The sequence below is a fragment of the Nicotiana tabacum genome, chromosome 23 (assembly GCF_000715075.1).
Source record: "Nicotiana tabacum cultivar K326 chromosome 23, ASM71507v2, whole genome shotgun sequence".
In the NCBI taxonomy this organism is placed as follows: domain Eukaryota; kingdom Viridiplantae; phylum Streptophyta; class Magnoliopsida; order Solanales; family Solanaceae; genus Nicotiana; species Nicotiana tabacum.
Window position 1 is genome coordinate 20370514 of NC_134102.1, and position 15181 is coordinate 20385694.

Consider the following 15181-nt stretch of genomic DNA (forward strand, 5'->3'; position numbering starts at 1 on the left):
AGACTCATCTCAGGTGCTTGAAGCACCGACTATACCGCTCGATAAGAAGTTATTTTATAATGAGGAGACGATGACTATTGTTGATAGACAAGTAAGAAAACTACGGTCAAAAGAAATACTATTCGTGAAAGTCTTATGGAGAAATCATACAATTGAAGAAGCTACGTGGGAAGTGGAAGAAGGTATGCGAATCAAGTATCCTCATATATTTCAATCTACAGGTACGTACTAGAATTTAATTCGGGGACCGAATTTCATAAGGTGGGGAGAATGTAATACCCTATATATTAATAAGGGCATAGAAGTCTTTAACTAGAATTTAAAAAAAAAAAAGAGATAATAGGAGAATGGGCTAAAGCCCACTGGAAAGAGAAACGAGAAAAAGGAAAAAGGGACGCAGCAAAGCTGCTGCTAAACAACAGAAGCGAAACACTAAGAAAGAAAGAAAAAAAACCATAAGAGGAGGAAACAAAGGAGAAGAAGAATAAAGAGGCTGAAACTAAATCTTTGAGAAATTTTAAATACATACTGACTCTTACGGGTAATACTCCAATTTCTTATTTGGGTTCTTTTCTTCTGGTAATTCTTTTTATTTCAGTTTATATATTTGAAGGGTTTCACAAGGTATAAGAAATTTAATACCAATAAGAGTTATTCTGGGCAAATTATGCAATTAGAAGTTGGCTCAATGCTACCGTAGGATAAATTCACTTGGAAAAAGAAGGGTATTGATGTATTTGTACTTAAACTAGTCTCATTATATATGATCTTTGTTAGGTGTAAATTAAGTTAGGGTGCAAGAATTGAGTTTTGGTGTTTAACTGTATTGCAATGGACATTATTTAATTTGGCTTTGAATGTGGTAAGTCTAGTATTGAGTACAAAAGATAAGTACAAATTAATAAGGAATATTATGGACAATAATATTATTTCAGTTTCAACTTATGCACACGATTAAAGAAATTGAACAGTACATGGAATATACTACATAAATACCTTTTTATATAAAAGATTTTGGACTAATTTAAATTACTCATTGCATGGGTAAATATAATTCAGCCAATTGATGATAAAATATAAAACTCGGAGGATTGGGTATTCTAAATTAGTGATGAATTTAGCCTAAATGAGGCAATTAACACGAGATCGATATTGATGTGGTTCTATATTGATTGAAGGAAGTTATACGGATTGCTCGAGGTGAAGTGTTTGGTATATCGATACAAGTACTGTGAGTAGTAATCTTACTGCAATTTGTGTTTTCATAACTTGCATTATTTACACATAATTTTTAATATGAATATGTTACCGATTATTTCGAGTTGCATGCGAGACAAGTCTTTTACTCGATATGATACCGAAATAGTAATTTGAGATGATTACCGTTTTTTTAATATTCCCGATGTCACTAGATTTGTTTTACCGTTACTTGAATTTACTATTATCGAAATAAAATTTCATGATTTGATAAGAACCGAAATGCCCTATATTATTTTAAAATATTTTCTACGAGTATATACGGATTACAGAGACAAGTATAAATGGGAGTAGACATTGAAGGATTCCGTAGCTAACGACGAGTTCGTTAGACCTGGTGCACTTTGTAATTACCGATTACCGTTATAGCCTTCGCTAGTAGAAAGGTAGAACTAGCATACCGTTCCTGATTTTTCTTGAGTAGGGACTACCGTTATATTTGACTTCTTGCGAAGAAGTACACAGTTATACCGATTATATGATCCGTTCATTGAAACCTCCCAAATATGAATATTGATATTATACAGTGTCTACCGAGCTTATTACTGAATTGTCAATTGAATTATATTACAGAAAAAACATGACGAGAATGAAAATTATTTATTGTTTCTCAAAAAGGCATTCTTATAATATTTTTGTTTAATAAACTAGCATATTTTCTGACTTGTCCCTAATAAAAACGGTTGTGGTTCAATGTTATTATTCACTGAGCTAGCGACTCATTCCTCGTTAATTTTTTTTACAGAGACAGCAGTTGACGCGGGCGAGGATTACGTTAATTAGAGCGCACGGGTTGATAGTTCTTGGTGAGACTCGCACTTGTTCGTATGGGCGAAAATTTTATTTATTGTTATGGTCTTTTCTTTGAACTCTTAGAGTGGCCCCATAGTCATTTTTTTAGTGTTATGAGTATTCGTTTGTTATTATAGACTTATGTTGGGTATCGCTCTTTATTATTAAAGTTGGAGATAAATTAGTATTTCTAGCTGTAAGTGGGTGGACTATTAATGGTAGATATTTGTTTGGGTTAATTGATAAAGTTATTATTATTTGGATTGATATTCGAGTGTTTGGTTGTTGATTTGAGACATGAAAATTTTTGGGATAGTCCAAAAATAGGGGCAACTCTGTCCGATTTTCTGTAAAATACCGATGAGGCTTACTTGGGGGCACTTGCTCCTAAGTGCCGGTCATAATCCTAACTTGGGTCGTGACAGTCGTACAATGTCATTCAAAATCATTCCACCTATCCGTCACTTCAAAAATTAATTTCTTGATTTAGGTAACTCCATATTAGGTTCCTAAATTTTTTAAGGCATGAACTAGCCAAACACCATTATTTGCTAATGTAAGATTTGATTCGAAAGATTTCATCCATCATTATTGTAAATTCTTATATATTATACAAGTTATTAAATTCACTTATTGTACAGTGTTACGTGTGCAGTATTTTAGATGATTTAATAGTATAAATTTTATGCAGTGTCACTAAACATAAATTAAAAAATGAAAGTCCGGGTGCACAATGCATTTCGTGTTCACGTAGAGTTTGGGGAAGGGTCGCACTCCAAGGGGTGTGATGTAGATAACCTATCATGATGCAAGTATTAATGACTGTTTTCACAGCTCAAATCTATCTAATCCGTGATCTATAAATTATATGGAGATAATTTTATCATTATTCCAAGACTCGCATTCCAATAGAATAATGCAAAGAATAACTCACCACCAAACAGCAGTATCTTAGGACTTCAAGACCAATGGCAAACCCATGTATATATAACATTTCCACGTCTTACCCTATCTTCCCTCTCACTTTGGTTGGCCACTAGAACCACATAAAATTTCCTTTGTTAATTTATTCACAGCCTTTTAATGGGTCCCCCCACCAACCAAACCCCGAATCAAATCCTCTCTTTTGTTTGATTCAGTGTAAATTATGCATGACAATAGAGAGAAAATTTATTGATTTTAAATTATGTTGCAATGATATCATATAATTAAGTCAAATTAATTTAGAGCATTGATATAATTATTACTTTTAAGTTAAGTTATCTGTAATCATACAGGCTAACTGTTTATATACGCTTTGATAATTTTGAAAATATAGTACGTAATAACTAATTACACTAATAGTATAAAAAAAATTTATACTATCTTTATATACAGTATACAATTAAAACTCAATTGAAAGTGCAAATTTATGACAGAAGTCTGTCGGAATTATACTCATTTGCAAACAATTCCAACGGACTTTCTGTCGAAAATTAATTTTCGATGGATTTTCTACTGGAACATCGGTCGGAAATTTGTGTTTCTCTATTAGTGTCTAGGCAAAAAAAAAATAAATAGATGAAGCACGACTTTTTTTTTTTTTTTTGCAACTATACCACTAGGCAGTACTTGCCTAGTGGCTAATATATAAATAAAATTTCAAAATGGGTCCAAATCTTACAAGATGTCCAAACCAAAATAGAAGTTGCATGAAGTTACTAGCTATTAAAAAGATAGACAAGCTAAAATCTAATGAACTAGCTATTACAACATAATAAGTCGAATGCTTCCTTCTCCTGTTAGTGTATGTGAATCCAATTGCCATTGGCAAATACCAAGCAGCACGTATCAAGCTCTCATCGGACGCCAGGGTATACTGTCCATAGGATAAAATGAATTCCAAACATCTCCACCACAGAGTTGAAGCCAGCATAGTCTTCCAATTGTAGCTACTATATGATCTCCATATGCAGTGAACTTATTTTGTCCAAGTATTAATCATGTGCTCACTCATCAAAATTAATATGTAGAAGAGGAGCCTGGCTTTTAGGTAGGCTTTGCAAGGCAAAGGCCAGACTTGGGCTGGCTTTAAGCAGGCGTTGCAAGGCAAAAGCCAGGCTTGAGCTGGCTTTAGGCAGGCTTTGCAAGGCAAAAGCCAGGCATGAGCTGGCTTTAGGCTGGCTTTGCAAGGCAATAGCCAGAAATGAGCTGGCTTTAAGCAGGCTTTGCAAGGCAAAAGCCAGGCTTGGGCTGGCTTTAAGCAGGCTTTGCAAGGCAAAAGCTAGGCTTGAGTTGGCTTTAGGCAGGCTTTGCAAGGCAAAAGCCAGGCATGAGCTGGCTTTAGGCCGTCTTGCAAGGCAATAGCCATAAATGAGCTGGCTTTAAGCAGGCTTTGCAAGGCAAAGGCCAGGCTTTGAAACTGTGCCTTTTTGTGATCTTGTAAGCTCAGATCCTTCCCTACTAGAACCTTTAATGTAGACATCATTCTAAACATTGCTAAACCATCCTCAGATTGAGCATGAAAGCATGCTAATACCACTGAGAAATGATTCAACAATCTCCAAAAATACCATATGATGGATTCATCATTTTTCTTAGCATTTGGACATATCAGAAGTAGGATAAATTGTGCCATCCCACACTTGCTTATAACATACAGGTTTGTGCAGAGTCCAATCCTGTGAAGCCATCAATCTGGGGTTCTTCTCTTTGCTATCCTAATCCTAAGGTTAGGTGATTGAGATTTGTCTAGATTGATCAACCTCTTCCCCGCACTAGGCAGTTCAAAGAATGAATGAAACTCATATGTACCTGCAAAAGAAAACACAATGTTAGCTATAAAATTCGCCACTGCGTTGCCTTCTCTGAACACATGTTGAAAGATCACATTGAAGTTGTCCTTCATCTCTATAATTTTCTTCACATCCTGTGCAATTACCCAAGGAGGATCCCATTCCCCTTCTATCACCTTCTTCATCACCAATGAGTCAGTCTCCAATATGAAAGAGTGAAGATCATGCTCCACACAGTATTCCAACCCTTGAACAATGGCCTTAGCTTCAACTACCACATTAGTTGTCACTCCCAGGTCTACTGCCCTAGCATACACCACATCACCTTTATCATCCCTCACATAAAAGCCTAGGGATGAGGCACGATTGAGAGTAGTACTTATCTTTTTTTTTGGAGGTTAAAAGAACATAAACTTTAGGGTCAACGGCGGACCAATATAGTCTAATAGCATTAAATTTGATGTATTTTAATCTAAATACTTGAAGTTGTTGGTATTATTTATACTTGGCAATGCAAAATTAAAGATTTTTCCTTCTTTACTTCTTTATTTTTTGTGAAAGATAAAGTGTCCCTCATCAGTTGTGAAAAGTCTCTTTCTTCTCTTTATAATGAATTGCTCTTTGTTGGGCTTGTAAAGAGCTAGTAAAATAAAGTGGCTTCGCGCACATGAAAGATTGGTTCTTCGTCAATATTATCTACTATTTTTCTTACATCTTGAACCTTCATCTTTATTTTTGAATGCTTAAATACTTGCATTTTATATAAAAATTATAGTATAAAAATCCACGAGTTTTCTCTTAGTTCTTGTTATAAATTACGGTCTCTTCTGTAAGTTATGAGGGCATCTATTTATAGTCGTGGGAGGAAAAAGTGAAAATAAATTATTTTACTTTAATTTAATTGGTTGACTTGAATCACCAATCAATCAATCAAGCAATGATAAAACAACATTTGACTATTCTGAAGATGTTACTTGTATATGTGACACATTATCTTTGATCTTTGATTTGACTAGGTTATTTTGGCATGTAGCATAATATTTGATTTGACGTACAATGTCATTTAATGCGTGACATCAATTTGGCCTTTAGAACAAAATGACATCATAGTCTAAACAAATTGAAATGTATTATGGGCAAGGTTGCCCTGCAATATGAGGCAAACGAATGTGACTCTACTCCCTTCACCGGTGTTACAGTGGACAACTCCAATAAAGAGTTGCATAGATGGGGGCTACCGGATGGTTGGTATGGAGAACATGTATAGTGGTCACACATGGCAGCAAGTTACATAAAAGATATTTATGCCTGCATACTATCAGAAGATGAAACAAATGATTGATAATACGATACATTCTCGTTGAGTGATAAATTAAATCTACTCTAGTATTTTAAGTGTATTACTTCTTGGATATACCATTGACAAAGGTAAAATTTAGAAGATTTCTTAATAAGTTTCTATTGTCATGTTTCTTTAAGCAATCTTTTGTTATCATATTTTGTCAGCATAAATTATTGAGGTGTATTTAAATAGAATTTAGACAAAAATCATGAAAATCAGATAATTGAGAGAATCAAGAAAACATAAATTATTCTAAAGTTCATAAGGTAATAATGAATATATGGTGGACAAAATGGAATAGGAATAAGTAATAAAATGTAATAAGAAATAGTTTGGAGTAGTCGATTATGTAATATAAATAGTGGTGTGTGTGTGTGTATATATATATATATATATATATATATATATATATATATATATATATATATATATATATATATATATATATATATTTGAACTGCACAGGTTTTTAGAAAAGTGGCATTTATGCAGTAATGAGAAACATTGATATTGTTCAAAATCTTCAATTATCATGACAAATATTTGAGGAAAAAGGTTCAAATATAATTTAGGAGGCTTGAACTATATGAAATGGTTCCACTCCCTCTGGTAATAGTCTGGAATCAGTACTTAACATACTATAAGATTGATTAATGGCTGAAGTCATTCACGACCCTCTAAACTTGTCCAGATTTTTCTCTTGAACTCCTTATCTAAGACTATTTCTAATTGAACATAAGCTCTCGTTTGGTCATAGATTTTGGCTATTTTTTTTCAAAAAAAAATTTAAAAAAAATAAATTGAAAACGTTGTTTGTTCATGGAATATGATCAGTATTTTTTTTTAAAACAATCAAATTCCCAAAAATTGGTTTTTGGGTAAATTTTTTCTTCTACTCACAAAACTATAACTTTTTTTCAAATAAAATGCATATCCAAACATAATTTTAAATTTCAAAAATTATTTTTCAACACAACGTCAAAAACTAATTTACAAGTTTCAATACTTCCCTTCAACTATAGAATAATGCAAAGAACAACTCACCAGCAAACAGCAGTAGGACTTCAAGACCAATGGCAACCCACTGTTACACTTCCACATCTTACCCTATCTCCCCTCTCATTTTGGTCGGCCATAAAATTTCCTTGCTATTCACAGCCTTTTAATGGGTCCCTCAGAAAAAAATATTTACACAAATATTTGACCGAATTTATTATTAACTTTTTCAATCTATATACATATTTGATTATATACGATTATATAATATGAATTATATATATATATTTAATATGTTCGTCAATTACTTTTAATTTAAGCGATTAAGTAACATGGCTATTTAGATTAATTCTTCAAAAAAAAAAAACTCAGCTCTTAATATTTGCACTGGTAATATATAATTGTATTTTTAACTTTATTTATTAAATCCCAAGTTTCAAGCTCAAATCTCCAATTACACGATATGCTCAAACAACCATGAAGTACAAAGTACTATAAATTATCGACTTTCAATTTTTTTCTTAAGCATTGACTAAGTTGGATTATTTCATCTCATAAATTAATTATTTATTCAGTAAATTAATTATCACAATCACTGTTTGCAGGGGCGGATTTGTGGGACGGAAGGAGGTTCACCCGAAACTACTTTGTCGGAAAATTACACCGTACATATAGACAAAATCCGACTTATGCCTCTATATATTATATTTTAAAACTAGTTAACATATCCTAATTAAAAGCATTACTCAATGGTCAAGGGAGTCACTAGTTCAATACCTACTGGTCACATTCTCTTTTAATTTTTTAACTTTTACTTTTTTGAACCCCCTCAGTAAAAATTCTACCTCCGCCACTGACTGTCTGTGTTCAGCATTTGCTCGAAGTCAATCTCTTAATTAGTCTGTTCAGAAACAGTGGCGGGTAGCTTCGGTCGAATCAAGTACCTTGGGTCTAAATTCAATATTTATCTTAAAAAATCTATTGAATATATATAAATTATTAACTTAATTAGAACTAAATAATTTAAAAAAACTAAAATTCTGAACCCATAAACTTTAAGCTCTGACTCTGCCTATTTAAAAATGTCTGTGCCGCTAGTAGTTCTAAAGAACTCTTGGTATTAAAGAACACCATTGAATTTAATATTGGATTAATGAAATGAAAAATGGAACGAAATGAGTATAATTCGTATAGTTGATCTCACACTAGTTTAATATATATTAGAGCATAGTTATTTTAATCACAATTTTTGTTGATTGCGGTATAAGATTTACTTGTTTTTAGTGTTAACGACTGACTATTAGTAAATTAATTAAATAAACTTAGTATCTACTTATGTCTTCTTCTTTTTTTCATTCTGTCACAAAATAATTTAACGACAAGACACTTATATTATGACCTCCATACGTGGTTTAATACACATCTATTGTATATTAATTATATTTATAAATTCATATGTATTAATTATAATTCAAAATAAATAAACTATTAGTATAAATTAAAGTGTACATTTCCTTCAAACCTACGCCTCATGCTTGATACTGGGAATTGTTATTTCTGAAATAGAAAGCAAATTTCCCCCCATATTTTATTACAGCCGTAGAATAAATGAAAGTAGTTGCAAGCCAATTGGGAGTGAGCCCTTTCTCTCCAAAGATGCACCTGCATTTCTCTTGTAAAGTCACAATCCTAAGCAGCAATGACCCTCCTCAGTGAGTAGGTGTGTCACTGTTTTGAGTACTCCACTGGAGTAGTAAATGATAAAAGTTTATACGCAAGGTACATATTTTATATATATATACATATATATATATATATATATATATATATATATATATATATATATATATATATATATATAAGCTATATTCGATACAATTTGAGCCAAAAGCCATTTAACACGCCTAACCCGGTCAAGGTTGGACCGGTTATTTATCCGTCCATTTGTTGAACTCAGCTCATCTTGATCCAGCTTATCTTAGTCCATCTAAAGTTTGGCTAATTTTTAGCCCAAATTGATTCATGAGTAACTTTGCTAAAATATCTTCAATTTTTTTTTATTTGATATGTTATATATAACTATAACAAAAAAAAAAAATTATTTGATAATTATACAATTGATAAGAAATAACATACATTATTTGGAAGGGTTGAACTATGACCCAAATTTTAGCTTATCTTGACCTGGCCTTATTTTCCTTACCTCTGAATTGTTTTTGTCATAGAGGAAGAAATCAGTTTATTTTGTGATGCTGCTAGGTACAAGTTGCAGATCTAGCACAACCTTTAGATCTCTTTATGAACAGGGGCGGCCCGATGGTAAGGCAACTCAAGCAACTGCTTGAGGCCCCATATTTATAGGGTGCCCGAAACTTTCTAATATTAAATAGCTCCGTATGATAATTTATTTTTAAAAAATATCTAGTATATCAGAGAAAAAGTGCATTTTTCATGAAAAAGGAAATAAGAGATAATTTGGTAATATGAATAATTACTTTTGGGATTCAGCCCTAAACTTTAGGTGTGAATATGTTTTTTGACTCCTTTATACACTATCATCATTATCATGAGGCACATATTACTTTGATTACTTTATATTTCTTTACAAGTCCACTATCTCATAAAATATTTTGTCAAGTAAAATAGCAAAAGGCAATTGCAACCCTTTTTTGTCAAGCTTTTCCGGCATTACACCAAAAGTATTGAAGCAGCAAAAGTAATATCAAGTTATCTATGACTGTTTGTTAAACCAGGTTCAATTGTTCTGTACTTTTCTTATTACTTTGCATCTAGAATTTGTTATTTTTTGATATCTTTTGTTTGTAAGTATATGTATCATCTTTTTATTTATTTATTATGAATTTTAATATGTCAACAAGAAAATATGAATCCGCGTATTAAAAATGCCAAAAAATAAAAGAATTGGAACTTTAATACAATCCCAAAAAGGAGTGCTTGATACATTTTTAGCGAACAATAAAAAATTTAAATAAAAAATTAGGAAAAATTTTGTGGTAGATGAACAAATCACTAATATAATTGAGCCAGACGACAATGAAATCCAAGAAGAAGAAGAAGAAATTGGTGGGTCAGAGGTTTTTAAAAAAATTAGGAAATCATAAAAGAATTGAATAATAATTTTAGAAAGTGGAAACATATATAATCCTAGTCAAGAAATCGATTATAAATAAATTATTAATAATTTTACATCTCAAAAAACTAGAAAAATAAACTTTAAATAAAATTTTACTAAATGAGTTTTTTAATAACAAAAAACTTAGAGCCCCTCATTGAAGTTTGATTTTAGGCCCCAAACACCGTTGGACCGCCCCTATTTATGAACCGGGTAAAGTGGTTTAAAGTTTGTATGGTATTTCTTTATGTTTCCTGAGGTTTTGGCTTACGTCCCCTCCTTTTGTTATTATTGAATTTTATAATATACATGGTAGGGTCCATGTAAAACCCTACATTATATATAAAGAAAAAAAATCTTAACTTAGTCCATCTAATCTCAACCCAAATAACTTTTGGGCGAGTCATTGACTCGTCTATTTATTGAATCAACCCATTTTTATCCGCCAAGATTAAGCTCAACCAACCCATTTGACATTCATACTAGATATGTTTGATTCATTGATTGGTGTATGTTCTTCAACCTTTCAAAAGACAAAGTTGTTATTTGCGTCGAGACTCATTCCTGGACGAGATAAGTTGCTACTAGGGGTGTACATAAGCCGCGTTGGTTCGATTTTTATCAAAACTAAACCAACCATCTATATCGGCTGGATTGATTCGATTTTGTCGGTATTTTCGGGTTTGACGGGTTCTTTTTGATACATGAATATTATTTTAAACTTACTTTGTTAGAGTTATAAATAAAGTTTTGATAAGTGAATATACATTTTTAAAAAATTGACAAGCATATGATCTATTAAAATATTCTTATGGGAGAATTTTTTTAGTAACACATGATAGTTATTTTCTTAGTCGAACAATAATTTTTCATTGATGTATTTCAAGCTTAATCAAATTTTTATACAAAAATCTATATGAAACCTAAATAATAATATGTTCTATTTTATTTTAATAATTACCCATAAACTACCATTTTAAATTCGAAAAAGACATAAAAGTTTAATAGATCTTGATCACATATCGAAAAAGATATAAGAGTTTAATAGATCTTGACATATGAATATGGAAGAACAAATAGATTGATACATTTCAATAATACTTGATAAGAAAGTGTGATAGAAGTTCAAATCAGTCATTAATTAAGGTGAATAAAAATGAATGTACTTTATAGTTCTAATAAATATTACATCCCATGAGATCATCACAAATATTTCTAGATATTTTTAAAAAAAATTCTATATAAAGTTATAAAAATATATATAAAAATTATATATTTATATATCGGTTTGGTTCGAGTTGTTTTATTCAATACCAAACCAACCCAACCCAAATCAAACCCAGTCAGATTTTTTAATCGACTTGATTTGACTTTTCGATTTGATGCAGTTTTTCCGCTACTAGGTGACTATGGACAACTATAAGATATTTCTACATGTCAAACTATATGGGAAATAATGAACGTAGCCTCAGCCAGCTAGGAGAGAGATCAATCTGCAGCGTAGCAAGAAATATAATATAGTTAAGAGTTTGGCGAAGTGCCCATAAGAATTTAAATTGTCTCAAAATGCATACTCTTTTGATAGACTAAAGTCACTAAGGGAACAATACGATATGATATAATATAATATAATATAATCCAAAAAAATATAATATCAAGTTTTTGTTGTATTATATTATATTAGTCTTAGGGTACGCACTTTGCGCGTGTTTTTTATGAATAAATAATTTTTAAAAATTTACATAAATAGTATTAAATGGTGTATTTAATGTAACGATCCGACCGGTCGTTTTGAGCTCTAGCGCGTCATCCGCCGGTTTGAGGCCTTGAGTAACTTCACTTCAGGTATTATGACTTGTGTGCGTGGTAGGAATTTAATTTCGGAAAAATCGGAGTTAATTTGGAAAAAAAAATTTAATTTCAAAAGTTTTAAGTTAGAATAATTGACTAAGATTTGACTTTTGAGTAAAAGGATCTAAAAGCAAAATAATGCGGCTGATTCTTCCACAAAAGGACTAGGAGGCAACAATAAAGAGGGGAGGACGTGAAAGTAAGGAAGAAACAGAAAAATGGAAGATACGAAAAAACAGCAAAAAAAAAAAAAAAAAAAGAGCTTGAAATCTCACAATCACTCATCTTCCTCAGATTCCTTTTGAACATAAATAGTGGCTATATTCTATCCAAATCTAGCTGGGTTGAAATTAATCTATCAAAACAACGTAATGGAGATCGATTTCGTCGGTTGAGTTGATGTCGAGTGGTTGAGGCTGAGATCCGGTACGTAGTAATATGTGCTTTATTCCAATTCAAAGTGCAATTACATTCAAGACAAAATTATATAATACAAAGGTCCTTTCCTTTTTTCTATCTTGCTTTAATTTTTACTTCGTATATCATAAATTAGTGGTTTATTTGTTATGTTTCATCACGTTTTGATTATTTTTTTTTTGCTTAATTTGTGCTTGTTGTGTGGAATATAAATAATAATAATTTTTGACTTTTTCTTTCTTTTTTTTGGATTTCGTAAGAGTGATATGTGCTGAAATTCCTTCTCATCGTGAGTTTGATTAGTTTAATAAGATCATAAATTGGACGATAGTTTTGATTATTAAAAAGGGGAACATGAAATTGTTTTGGGATTTCTCTCACTTCGTCTCTGATTGCTCATTATCAGTGTGTATGTGCTTTATTGGATTTTGTTTAGTTATTTTTTTAAGCTAATCTTTATTGATTCCACGTAGTATTTTGTTGAGCTTAGTTTCAAATGGACGTTTAAGTGGATATGTGTGATCTTTGTGCTTACTCCAATTATTTTTCGTAGTCCTCCATCTTAGTTTTATTATAAGTTTAATACATGGTTTATATATGGATTTAAATATGGAAATTAGTAAAAATTTGATATTTTGGTAGAAAATTTAGAATTTGGTATTTTTGGATTTTGACCACGAAATTAGATATAAAATTGAGAATAAATCACATATTTGAGTTCGTAGTGTTATGGATAAAGTTTATCTTCGAAACATTTCGGAATCCTAGCACGTGACTTTATTGACTATTCGAGCGGAGTTGAAAATTGTCTAAATTTATTAATTATGGGTATTAGAGTATATTTTGATTGGTTTGCATATTGATTGACTAGTTTTGGATCGACGGGCATAAGTTTGAGGTGTTAGAGAGGCTTTGGAGCCGGTTATAGAATTTCGGAGCGAGGTAAGTCTCCTGTCTAACTCTGTGAGGGGAAACTACCCCTAGGTGATATATTTGATATGTGCTACTTGTTGCGGGGGCTACGTACGCACGAGGTGACGAGAATCCGTACAGAGCCAAATTCATGTTATTGTCCAGGTGGACTTATGTTCACACCATGCCATAATTGTACTATAAGGGTTATCTTTGCTCGTTTAACTCCTTTATTTGGCATTACGACTTGAGACTAGACTTGCGTAGAGTGATAGACTTGCTATTGTAGAGATTTGACGGGCTTCATGGTTAGCCACAGATTAATTGTGCTCGTCTTGCGAAATTTCTCCCGCGCTATGCGTTTTCATCGAAAGATCTTCCTTAAAATTTATAAATCACACGTTTATTCGTGAGTGGGGTCAAGGACTCGTTAATGTTTCTTATTCTAATGGGATCAGGCCGTTCGCCTCGACAGGATTATGTACCACACTCTCATGGGAGCGGGTCGTTCACCTCGGCAGTATAATAGATGCATCTATGGTTCGTGTCGTTCGACCCTCGGCAGTGCACACAGTATGATGGAATCGGGCCGTACGCCTCGGCATTTCTATAAAATACTCATATGGAATCGTACGCAATATTTGACAAGAAGCCTGTGTATCTGTGAGTTTTTCCTGATTTGAATTGTGATGACCTATTTGGGGAGGCCCATTATGTATTTATATATATACTCCGGTTTAGGAAGTAACTGCTAATTGAGAGCCTGGGTTTATTGTTGAGAGGAGGATTGTACATGGTATTTATACTTGTTTATTTCGTTTATTTACTCTGCCTCACAACTGTTACTTCTACTGTATCTGTCTTATTATACCACTAGTAAGTATCGATGTTGACCCCTCGTCACTACTTCTCTGGGTTTAGGCTAGATACTTACTGGGTACGCGTTGATTTACGTACTCATGCTACACTTGCTGTACTTATTGTGCATGCATGCATATATATTTGTTTGGTAGTCCTCTAGGTGCAGAGGCGCGACTTTTGCAGGGACTTTTCGGTGAGCTACATTTTCTTGTTACGATCCGCTGCATACAGAGTCTCCATCAGAGTTATTTATTTTCCCCGTCTAACTTGTATTCTAGACGGTTATTATATTATTATTGTACTCCTTAGTAGATGCTCATGTACTTGTGATACCGAATTTTGGAAGTTTCTACTGATTGTTCCTTATTGTAGTTCATGCAATTATTATCATTTCACCTTGAGATTTATATTTTTATACAGGAATTGAAAAAATAATATCATGGGGTTTTCTACGAGTAGTAGCTTCTATACTAGTTAATTAATGGAAAATATGATTTTAAAGTAACCAAAATGAGTAATTAAGTTGACCGATGGTACTAGGCAAGCCGACATTTATGAAATATCTCCAACACTTAACAGAAAATAAATTTAAAATAGTTTAAATGATAACAACTTCCCATAAACAGGATAGAAATCCAAAATACAACGCGGAAATCTCCAACATCGGGGTGTCACTGAGTACATGAGCATCTATACATCACAAGTCTGATAAATACTGTCTATGAAAATCTGAAACCAAATATAATAAGTGGAAAGATAGGGAAAGGAGAAACAAGGTCTTCGAAACGCCCGCAGCTACCTCGAAATCTCCAGAAGATCAACTGTGCGTGGAAATTAACACCCACT

At 32.4% G+C, this 15181-nt stretch overlaps 1 long non-coding RNA gene across 1 annotated transcript; it reads left to right on the forward strand.

Moving 5' to 3' along the window:
• The first annotated feature begins 12319 nt into the window (after nt 1-12319).
• On the forward strand, nt 12320-14698 carry LOC142177642 (uncharacterized). Its single transcript, XR_012706219.1, has 2 exons — nt 12320-12571; nt 13434-14698. It is a non-coding gene; the product is annotated as an uncharacterized LOC142177642 (long non-coding RNA).
• Nucleotides 14699-15181: the final 483 nt, after the last annotated feature.